An 11,603-nucleotide genomic window follows, 5' to 3' on the forward strand; every position below is an offset into this window, starting at 1 on the left:
GTGGGGTTGCACTCCCTTCCTGGTAGTTTTTTGACCTGAGGCGACCCAGCCGTTGGCTCTATGGTCAGGTTAATAGTGACCTCCAAGAGGGTTTATGCTAAAGGGGACCTTCCCAGACAGCTGCTGCCAGTGCCCCCGGTGCCTGTGGCGGCCCCTGCGGACCCAGGCCTCCACAGGAGACCCTCCAACACTAGCATGTAGTTTTGGTTCAGTTTCCTTGGAGTCACTGCTCCTTTCCTCTGAATCTTGGTGCCTGCAAGGTTTTGTTTGTGCCCTCCAAGACTGGAGTCTGTTTCCCCCATTCCTGTATAAGTCTTGTGATCAAATCCTGCAGAGCTTAGGTCAGATTCCCTGGGGATCCCCAGTCCCTTTGTCAGCTCCCCAGACTGGTGAAGCCTGATTCGGGGTTCCAAACCTTCACAACAGTGCAAGAACTTCTTTGGTATTGTTCTCCAGTCTATGAGTCACCCACCCAGTGGGTATGAAATTTGATTTTATCATGATTGTGCCCCTCCTACTGTCTTGCTGCAGCCTCTTGTCTTTGGACATGGGGTATCTTTTTTTGGTAGGTTCCAGCATCCTCCGTGGAGAAGGCAATGGCACCCCACTCCAGTACTCTTGCCTGGAAAATCCCATGAATGGAGGATCCTGGTGGGCTGCAGTCCATGGGGTCGCTAAGAGTCGGACATGACTGAGCGACTTCACTTTCGCTTTTCACTTTTATGCACTGGAGAAGGAAATGGCAACCCACTCCAGTGTTCTTGCCTGGAGAATCCCAGGGATGGGGGAGCCTGGTGGGCTGCCGTCTATGGGGTCACACAGAGTCGGACACAACTGAAGCGACTTAGCAGCAGCAGCAGCATCCTCCTGTTAATGGTCACTCAACAGCTCATTGTGACTTTGGTGCTCTTGCAGGAGGAGATGAATGCAAATTCTTTTTTACTCTACCATGTTGAACTGGACTCCTATATTTTACTATTGCAATCAATTGGAAATTTGTTGAATTGGTCCTTTACCACAAACGGTTTAAGAAGCACTGGGGTTCAAGCAGTGTCAAGTCTCTAGCTCCACACAGTGTCAAGTGTAAAACAGAACTGAAAAAGGTAAGCTTGAAGAGGTAGCTTGAGGTATATTGCAGGGAATGGCTCTTTAAAGGTCTATTTGTGGGTTCAGAGAAGGCAAGGAGACAGGAACGAATGGAAGGAGGATCTGAAATGCATGAAAGCTTCTGATTTCTAAGTGTTGGCTCTAATTTTAATTTTTTATTAGTACACATGAAACAAAACACATCTGAGGGCCACGTGTGGGCCACCAATTTGTAGGCTGATGTAGGCAGATGAGGCTGAGTTATTCAGTGAAACAGGCCACAGCAGAGGATCAGCCCTGCAGCCCCCTGGGTCCCAAAGGCCTTGGAAATAGAATTCTGTCGCTTAGATGGTACAGGAGCAGTGAGATATTACCAAAGAACTGAGGGCAGCACAGCAAAGAGGACCTAGAAGCCTAGCTTGGACATGAGGGAGCCAGCAGTGACTTTTGCAGAGATGGACAGAAATGAGAACAATAATCAGACTGGACAGAAATGAGACCATCCTGGGGTTACAAGGACGGGCTCATTGAGGACACTGATCCACCACCCACTCCTTGGCGTTTTAGAATGTCCCACCTGCAACACAGGCAAATCCCTGGGAAACGAGATCAAAACAGATTGCGTCAACAGACTCATTCCATTGTAAGTTGATTGTGATTCAGCTTCTACCACCTACCACAAGAGGAAAGGAGGTCCAAGCAGAAGTTCGGTTCACAAATGCAGACTGTTTTATTTCACTTTCTCCAGGAATGCCTGGGTCAGACAGGCTGGGACCTATTTCATATCCCATGAGCAATGGGTCAAAGAGGCCCATTGTCAGAAGCAGATCTGGACTTTAAAAAAACAAATTCCGAATACTTCCAGACTGTGAGGAAAGAGTGAAGAAAAGGCAGCATCTTTAAAGACACATACTATGCTGAACTCTGAAGCCTCAGGCTGCCAGAAAATTGGCTCACTGGGGGAAATAACTCAAACCCTCATTAACTATCTGAATTATTTATTCCTACACAGTCATTAGTGGAACCACTGAGGTCAGGTCACAGGTTCCGGCACCACCACTGGGGAGACAGGGTGATGACAGCTGGAGAGGGAAGCAGGAGAAAGCAAGCTGCCCTGGGCTGAAAACACCTGTGCCCAGGATGGCGTGTCAGGCACCGAACACGAAATTCCCCTGGAGGCTGCTGCCACTGCTCTCATTTGCCAAAGCTAAGTAAGAATGACACAGCAAATATGGGAAAAGTAAAGAGAAACAAAGAGTTCAAGTGCAGATGAGTATGAAGAATATTTTTCCTCTTCATTATTAAAATCCAAGATAGTAGCACATGTGCCATATTTTCTAGGGACCTTTGTAAAACAAAAAGCTAGTGGTTCTCCTGAGCCGAGGAGAGAAATTGGGGCCTGCATCTCACTGGAAAATAGATCTGTTTGAAGTAAGAGTCACAGTGGAAGAGCTGAGGAATATGTCTTGACTGATAGTGGCTATATTTCTCCCTTTCTTTCTAATGTGCTTTTGCTCTTTAGAATTTATTTTACTATAATGGAAAAATTACCCAAATGGTTCTCCAGCTCTTTCAGAAAAGCTGAGTAATAAACAGGAGGTATAAGAGTAAATAGTGTACAAGATGAGACTCCCCATCCTTAATAATGATGGCTGAATAGAGGGAAAAGAGTAATTTGCAACAGTTAACCCCCTCTCCTATACATGATAGTATATCTGGCAGCCTGCTCTGACATTCCCTCTGCTCCCTAACTACTGCAACACACTCCTAATTGCCCTCCCAGTTTCTTACTATTTTTCTTTTCCTTCTTTTTTTTTTTCAAATATATTGGCTGTGCTGCATGGTATGTGAGAAAGCTTCCCAAGTGGTGCTAGCGGTAAAGAACCCACCTGCCAATGCAGGAGACTTAAGAGATGTGGGTTCGATTCTTAGGTAGGGAAGATTCCCTGGAGGAGGGCATGGCAACCCTCTCCAGTATTCTTGCCTGGAGAATCCCTTGGACAGAGGGCCCAGGGGGCTGTAGTCCATAGGTTGCAAAGAGTCGGACAGGACTGAAGTGACAGCATGCTCGCATGGTATGTGGGATCCTAGTTCCCTGACTAGGGATCAAACCCATGTCCGCTGCCAACTGCATTCTGTTTGCCACCCAGTAGCCAGGAGGATCATAAAGCCCAAGTCACAACTCCTCCCCACCCTTGCCACCATTTAATAGCTTTCTTCTGCACTTAGAATAAAACCTAGACTTCTTGGCCTTCAGGGCACCCCTGACCTGTGTCATAAATAAAGTCAGATGCTAGCTAAAGTGGTAAGGACAGATTTTAATCAGTTACACATTTTCCAACAGGAAAGAGTCCATCATGAACAGAACTCAACCTGGATTGGTAGAGATGCATGGGTCTTTTAAAGGGAGAATGAGGGAGTAGGGAGAGGAGGCAGACGGGAGCTTAATACAATCAGGGAAGTGCAAGATTACAAAGGGGAGTGAGTTTCAGTGCAACTAGGCTAGCAGTGTCTGCTGGCCAACCACTATGGACGTTACAATTTTACCATCCAATAGAGATTGAGAGACGAAGGCCCTGTCCTCAGGTGATGACCAGAACCAACAGCAAATTTCCTGACAACCTTGAGTTTTCTCAGGTAGGTACTTTAAATGGAGGCTAGGGTTATCTTAGGGATATGTGGCCTTGAGCTATTAGAAAACATGTTTGTTTATGTCTTTAGAGACCACGCTTAAGACCTAGTCAAGGAGGGGGCTCAGAGGAACGTGACTCTAGTTTTTCTGAGAAGAGAATCTTTGTCACCTGCCCTTTCCCTATCATTGTCCCCTCCCCACTTAACACCCACCCACCCACCTTGCTCATCCCCTTTTCCCACCATGGCCTACCTTCAGTTCCATGGTATCATGGCCTTCCTGCTGCTCATGCTACTTTCTCTGCCTTTTTTTTTTTTTTTCTCATTTGGACATCCAGTAATAGCTCATATTTTATAACTCAGCCCAAAGGTCACCTCCTTCAAGAAGTCTCTCCTCGCCCCCTTGTCTAAATCAGATCCCTTTCTGCTCATCTCTGTCTCCTTTGCCTTGTTGCTGTTTTCCGTCTCCCTGTTGGGCTGTAAATTCCATGAGGATGAAGATCAGATCTGTCTTCATCATCTCTATATCCCAAGTATCTAACTGGTACAAAACAGATGCCTTGGTAAATATCTGCTGAATGAATGAACAAATGGATGACTGGCTGCCACCCTCACCCAGGTCTCACTTCCTCTTGGATTGACCCTCTGTGAGGTATCTGAGGTTTACATGTCATTGGAGCACAGGATAGTTCTGTGAGACTTTGAGGTAGAAGGCAGAGAATCTTGTGTTCCTGAATCAAAATAGAATTTTACTTAAAATGTCCTCATGAGAGGACAGTGTGAGATGAGAGCCAGTGTGGGATTCGGGCAGATCTGGAGGAGTTCCTCATCCCATCCCTTCTTTCCAGCTTGCAGGCTCTGCTCCAGTGCTGTGGTTCACAGGGAGGAACCCTGGGAAGTCTGGCCCCAGCATGAAGCCTGCATTTGGAGCTCACTCAGTAGGACAATGCCTTTTACAAGACGATCAAAGGACCTTTGAGAAACCTGACTTCCCAACACTATAGGGATTCCTGTAGTAGCAGTCCCTGTCCAACTCCTAGCATCCTGAGGAAAGCCTAGTTTGCAGAAATCTGAAAAAAAAAAAAAGGAGGATTTAGCCAGTACCATGCTTACTGAAGGGTTTCCCAGGTGGCTCAGTGGTAACAAATCTGCCTGGCAATGCAGGAGACATGGATTCTATCCCTGGGTCAGGAAAATCCCCTGGAGGAGGAAACGGCAAACCCACTCCAGTATTCCTGGGAGGAGGAGCCTCAAGGGCTACAGTCCATGGGGTCCCAAAGAGTCAACCACGACTTAGCAACTGAGCACATACACATATGCTTTGTGAAATAAGTCAGATGGAAAAGGACAAATATTGGATGATATCACTTAGATGTGGAATCTAAAAAATAAAAACTAGTGATATAACAAAACACAAGCAGAGTCATTGAGAACAACCAGTAGTTACCAGTGGGAAGAGGGAAGATGGAAGATAGGTGTAAGGGCTTAAAAAGTACAAGCTACTATGTATAAAATAAATACACTACAAGGATATATTGTACAGCACAAGGAATATAGCCTATATTAAATAATAACTATAAATGGAATATAATCTTTAAAAACTGTAATCACTATGTTGTACATCTAAAGCTTATATAATATTGTAATTCAAATACACCTCAATAAAGTAATAATAATTAAATATTTGAAAAACAGGAAATAACTAAGCTTTTGTGGGTGATTCAGAGAGTTAGCAAATGTACCTGAGGGCCCACTGGGGTGTTGAGAAGAGGAAAGAGGGAATAAGAGTATCCACAGGAGATCTGGCAAGTTATTTATTTATTTAACATTATTTATTTGACTGCGCCAGGTCTTAATTGCAGCACTCAGGATCCTCTTGGTTGCAGTATGCAGGATCTTTAGTTGCCGCATATGAATTCTTAGCTGGGGCATGTGGGATCTAGCTCCCTGACCAGGGATTGAACCCGGGTCCCCTTCACTGGGAATACCAGGGAAGTCCCTAAAGTGAATTATTAAATCTGTATGTTAATATATGAGATCATAAGCTCTGCCATATTCATTACTTACCTGGTTTCAAGCGTTCAGAATTGACTCTTTTATAATATTTAGGGGAAGCTTCATCAAAATTCTATCACTCAAATGTTGATCTCTGTTGCCCTGCTTCCAACTCTGCCTCTTTCCAAATCTTCTCTTCTCTGCCTTTTGGACAGTGACATTCCTGATTTTCCTTCTCCTGCCAACCACTTTTCTCATGAAAGTCACTCCCCCAAGTTTTCCTAAGATGCAGTCACCAGCCCTCTTTTCTTTCCATGGTTTCTCAGGGAGCCCATCCTCATGGTTCAATTACAGCTTTACATTGATGGCTCCTCAGCTGACATTTCTGCCAGGCCCACTCACTCAGGCTCATTCCAGAATCTCAGGAGTGTTCACAGGTGTAGGCAAGGAATCATCATAATTTTCCCTCTACCCTGTGAGTTCTTGGCTGAGACCCCTGTAACAACAGTAACAACCACAACAAAACAGATGAACTAGAGAAAACCAAGTCAGGTATTAATACATGCAGCACACATAGGAGAGCCTAAACCAAAAGTAATTCAAAATGGTGGTTTAGAATTCCAGATTATAGAGTACCTTCAACAGAGAACAATATATTTGTAGAGAAATGATAAGACAGCATTTTTAGTCTTTCCAAACTGAGGGAAGGTAAATATATGGGAGGAAAATAAGGGAATGAGGTTTGTTTGCAGGTTTCTCTGTTGTATCTCTGAGCTGATGAGAATCCATCTTGAGTAAAAGGAGAATTTATATCCTCAGTCAGTTCAGTTCAGTCTCTCAGTCATGCCCGACTCTTTGCAACCCCATGGATGCATGCCAGGCTTCCCTGCTCATCACCAACTCCCAGAGCTTGCTTAAACTCGTGTCCGTTTAGTTGGTGATGCCATCTAACCATCTCATCCTCTGTTGTCTCCTTCTCCTCCTGCCTTCAATCTTTCCCAGCATCAAGGTCTTTTCCACTGAGTCAGTTCTTTGCATCAGGTGGACAAAGGATTGGAGTTTCAGCTTCAACATCAGTCCTTCCAATGAATATTCAGGACTGATTTCCTTTAGGATTGGCTGGTTTGATCTCCTTGAAGTCCAAGGGACTCTCAAGAGTCTTTTCCAATACCACAGTTCAGAAGCATCAATTCGTCAGCATTCAGCTTTCTTTATAGTCCAATTCTCATATCCATACATGACTACTGGAAAAACCATAGCTTTGACTATGGCAGAGTAATGTTTCTGCTTTTTAATATGCTGTCTACCCCACATCCAGTACCCATGGATGGAGGAGCCTGGTAGGCTGCAGTCCATGGGGTCACTAAGAGTTGGACACGACTGAGCGACTTCACTTTCACTTCTCACTTTCCTGCTTTGGAGAAGGAAATGGCAACCCACTCCAGTGTTCTTGCCTGGAGAATCCCAGGGATGGGGGAGCCTGGTGGCTGCCGTCTATGGGGTCACACAGAGTCGGACACGACTGAAGTGACTTAGCAGCAGTAGCAGCAGCATGTTGGTCATAGCTTTTCTTCTAAGGAGCAAGCGTCTTTTAATTTCATGGCTGCAGTCATCATTTGCAGTGATTTTGGGGAAAAAAATAAAGTCTGTCACTGTTTCCATTCTTTCCCAATCTATTTGCCATGAAGTGCTGGGACCAGATGCCATGATCTTAGTTTTCTGGATGTTGAGCTTTAAGCCAACTTTTTCACTCTCCTCTTTCACCTTCATCAAGAGGCTCTTTAGTTCTTCTCTTTCTGCCATAAGGGTGGTGTCATCTGCATATCTGAGGTTATTGATATTTTTCCCAGCAATCTTGATTCAAGCTTGTGCTTCATCCAGCCCAGCATTTTGCATAATGTACTCTGCATTATAAGTTAAAAAAGCAAGGTGACAATATACAGCCTTGATGTACTTCTTTCCTGATTTGGAACCAGTCTGTTGTTCCATGTCCAGTTCTATTTTATATCCTGCCTTTAGGCAAAAAAGGGAGGGAACTTTTTCTGGGTTTGCTGCTTCTCAATTACCTTCAGCTCAAAGTAAGTTTTATGTCAAAGAAGCATACCTATTTTGTGGTGACATATTCTGGTTTCCTTCACATTTCCATCAACCATCACCTCAAACTCAGCAGGTCCCAAACTTGATTCTTCATGTTCCTCAACTGGTTCATTTCTCCCAGTGCTCCTGTTTCTATGACTGCAACCACTATTTTTAAAATCTCTGATGTGTGACATTCCTGAGGTCACCTTTAAGCCATCCCCTTTTCATCCCATGCTGAGTCCCACCAACTCTGGACTGTTTCTTTCAACCCTCTCTCTGGTATCTGTCCTCATGTTAGGACTATTTCATTTGTAAGTGAAAAAACCCCAACCCTACCTGACTCAAGGACCCAAAGGAATATATGGGCTCACATATATGAAAAGTAAGACATTTTCAGGAATTGTCTTTCTCCACCTCTTCGTTCTGTTTTCTTTGCGTTGTTTTCATTGCCAGGTAAGCTTTTCTCCTGAGCATCAAATATGGAGGGTGGATACTTCATGCTCCCTAGATGGCTAAGGAAATTCCTATTAATTCCTATTCCATTTCTACCATTAAAATTGAGCTTCATTGGCCTGCTTTTTGCTTTTAATGCTAAATCATGAAATTCCAGAGCCTGACCTTCAAAAAAAAAAAAAAAAAGGAATGAAGATGTTCTATCTCCAAGGAAGAAGAAAGACTCTCTGTATTTGCAATTTGTTTTAAAAAAGGTCTGATTTAATGGGGCATTAAACTAATAGCATTCATTGGAATATCAAACTTGTCTTTCTAGACAATAGAGATTTCTGTAGAAGTGTTATCAATTTGTTCTGTTCGTTGTTTTTGGAAGAATAATTTGAACAAAGAGGTCTAGTAAATCTGCTAAGACTTTTTAAAAAACGTTGCAAGTCATGAAAATAACCTTCAAAGAGTAACCTGTATCTCTGATTTGTTGTTCTACTTGATAGCGAGTTGGACTGATAATAATGTTGAAATTGCCGCCTCTGCATTTCTGAAACCATGCAAACTCTCACAGATACTCCAGGCTTCATGAGCCATGCGGTCCCTGTCACCAGCATTCAACTCTACCCTTTAGCACCAGAGCAGCCAGTGAGCACACGGTTGTGACTATGTTCCAATACCACTCTATTTCGGGACACAAAATTTGAATTTCATATAATTGCCATGTATCATGAAATATTCTTATTTTGATTTTTCAACTAGTTAAAATTATATAAACCTTCCTTATCCCTCACTTTCACTGAGTACTCTGTCTGGAACTGTCTTAACCCTGTGTATTCATGTGGCTAACTCCCTTACCTTCTTAGGTCTCTATATTTTACCTTCTTTTTTTTCCCCTCATATTTATTTATTTGGCTACACCAGGTCTTAGTTGTGGTACTCAGGATCTTTAGTTGTGGCATGCGAATTCTTGGCTGGGGTGTGTGTGATCTAGTTCCCTGACCAGGGATCAAACCCAGGGCCCCTACACTGGAAGCATAGAGTCCTAGCCACTGGACCACCAGGAAAGTCCCTACATTTTACCTTCTCTGTGAGGCCTAACCTGACCATCCTCTTGAAAACTTCTACCTGCATCGTTTCCCACTGCCTCCGCCATCCCCATCTCCCCTCCTTATTCCCCTTATCATGTTATGACTTCCCCATAGGATTTATCACCTCCTAAAACATGAAATAATTTACTTATTTATAATTATATAGTTCATCTTCCCTTGCCAGATGGAAGGCTCTCAGTTTTTTTGAGAGCTTTTTTGGAAGGCTCTCAGAGGTTTTTGTGTGAAAGTGCCTAAAATACTGCCTGGCACACGGGCAAGATTGAATAACTTTGTTGAATAATTAAACAGAGGGATTAATGACCTATCAACCCCTTGGCCAACTATTAGATTGGGATTCAGGTCATTTGATTAAAAAAAATAGTCAATTTCTCCTTCTTGATCTTCAGAAATGGAATTGTCCAAGATTCACTTCCTATTGGACACTATGGGCCAAGGGACTCCTTCAAATGCAGGGGGAAGAAAAGACAAATTTTTGTAAATAAAAAAGAAGTTGAATGCTTATACTCTTCTATACTTCTTTTCCATAATTAGTTTTAGCCCCTGCTCGAGTCTGGTGGTTCCTGCAGCATTCTGTGTGTCTGAATCCTCTTCCAACCTTCTCATACCTGGGGGTGATGACTTTGGGCCTGAAACAGAGAGACATGGTCAGGAGCAAAAAACTTAGTTTTTTGCACTAAGGAGTCAATTCCACAAAGCAAAATGTAAAAGCTGCTTTTCCCCACTTTTTAAAGAAATGCACTGTCTGCAGTTGCATTAAGCATTCCTTTATTATTTTCCCTTTGTTTATGGGTTCTGGTCATTTTTCTTAATTTTTGGCTGGTACCTCATTGATTATACAATTAGTATACACCACAGTGTGTGACTAGGGCCGCAGCTCTGATCAAATTTTGTTTGAGGCAAAACACTTGGAGCTGATTTTCCTGATTTACTCAGTAAGCATCTTATTTGGAAAATATAGATTTTCTCACAGTTCCTCCTTAAAGCTGTATTCTGACCTGATAGCACACTTTGCACTTCTCAAAATTTATCACTTTATAACTCTAGATCATAAGCACTTATTTACATGCCTATTTTTGCTTTTATAGTTGAACTTCCTGAAAATATCTAACTCATTTGTATGCTAACACAGTGTTTAATTATAATCTGTTGAAATGAAATTTATATAATTGGCTTACCCCCCAAGAACTTCAATAGTTCCCAGTAGCATGGCATGAAAGATCCTTCTTGATCAGGTCCTTGCCTCTGTCCAAGTCTCATCAGCTGTCATTCTGTCCTACCTTCCAGCTCCCATAAGTTCTAGCCCCTCTGGGCCATGCCTTGCCTTTGTATATCCTCTTCCCTCAAGACAAGTTACCCTTTTGACTGCACTGTGAACTCACCACCTTCAAGTCATAATTTAAGATTGTTTGTTTATTGCTTTTCTTCCCTCTAGGGCTTATAAACTTCATGAAAGTAAAGGCGTGGTCTCTCTGGCTCACTGTTGTCTGTCCAGTATCTGAAAGCAGATGGGGACTGAATCAGGAAGGATCTTAAATATGATAAGAAGTTTTGATTATTGCTAGAAGGCAATGAGGACCCACTGAAAGATACTAAGCTTTAAACTGTTATGGACAGGTTTTTGTTTTAGGCGATTTTTATTCTACAAAATCACTATCATTACTGTGTCGGGGAGTGGGCTGGAGAAGGCAAGACTGGCTCTAAGAAACCAGATAATTAAAGCAAGCAAAACTTATGAAGGCCTGATTTGAGGTACCAACAGTGAGGTTGGGAGGAGGTGAGGAATTTGAGAGGCAGAACAGCAGGAATCAATGAACTACTGGATGTTGTAACTGCAGTCAGAGGGAGTAAAGGGTAAGTCCAGGTTTCTGGCTTCAAAATTTTGTGGTTGCTAGTCATGTCAGGAACTGTCACGTAGTATTACAGTTGTATGTTTACCTATGGACCACTCCTAACAAGTCATGTGTACGCATACTCAGTCGCTTCAGTCGTGTCCGACTCTTTGAGACCCTACAGACTGTAGCCCGCCAGTCCATGGAATTTTCCAGGCAAGAATACTGGAGTGGGTTGCCATTTTTTTCTTCAGGGGATCTTCCCGACCCAGGGATCAAACCCACGTCTCCTGCATTGGCAGGCGGGTTCTTTTACCACTAGCGCCAGCTAGGAAGCCGAAGGCGTCATAAAGTGGTGGTTTTAGTGAGTGAAGTTGCTCAGTCATGTCCGACTCTTTGCGAGTCCAAGGACTGCAGCCTACCAGGTTCCTCC

Source organism: Bos taurus, chromosome 10 (assembly GCF_002263795.3).
Source record: "Bos taurus isolate L1 Dominette 01449 registration number 42190680 breed Hereford chromosome 10, ARS-UCD2.0, whole genome shotgun sequence".
Taxonomy (NCBI): Eukaryota; Metazoa; Chordata; class Mammalia; order Artiodactyla; family Bovidae; genus Bos; species Bos taurus.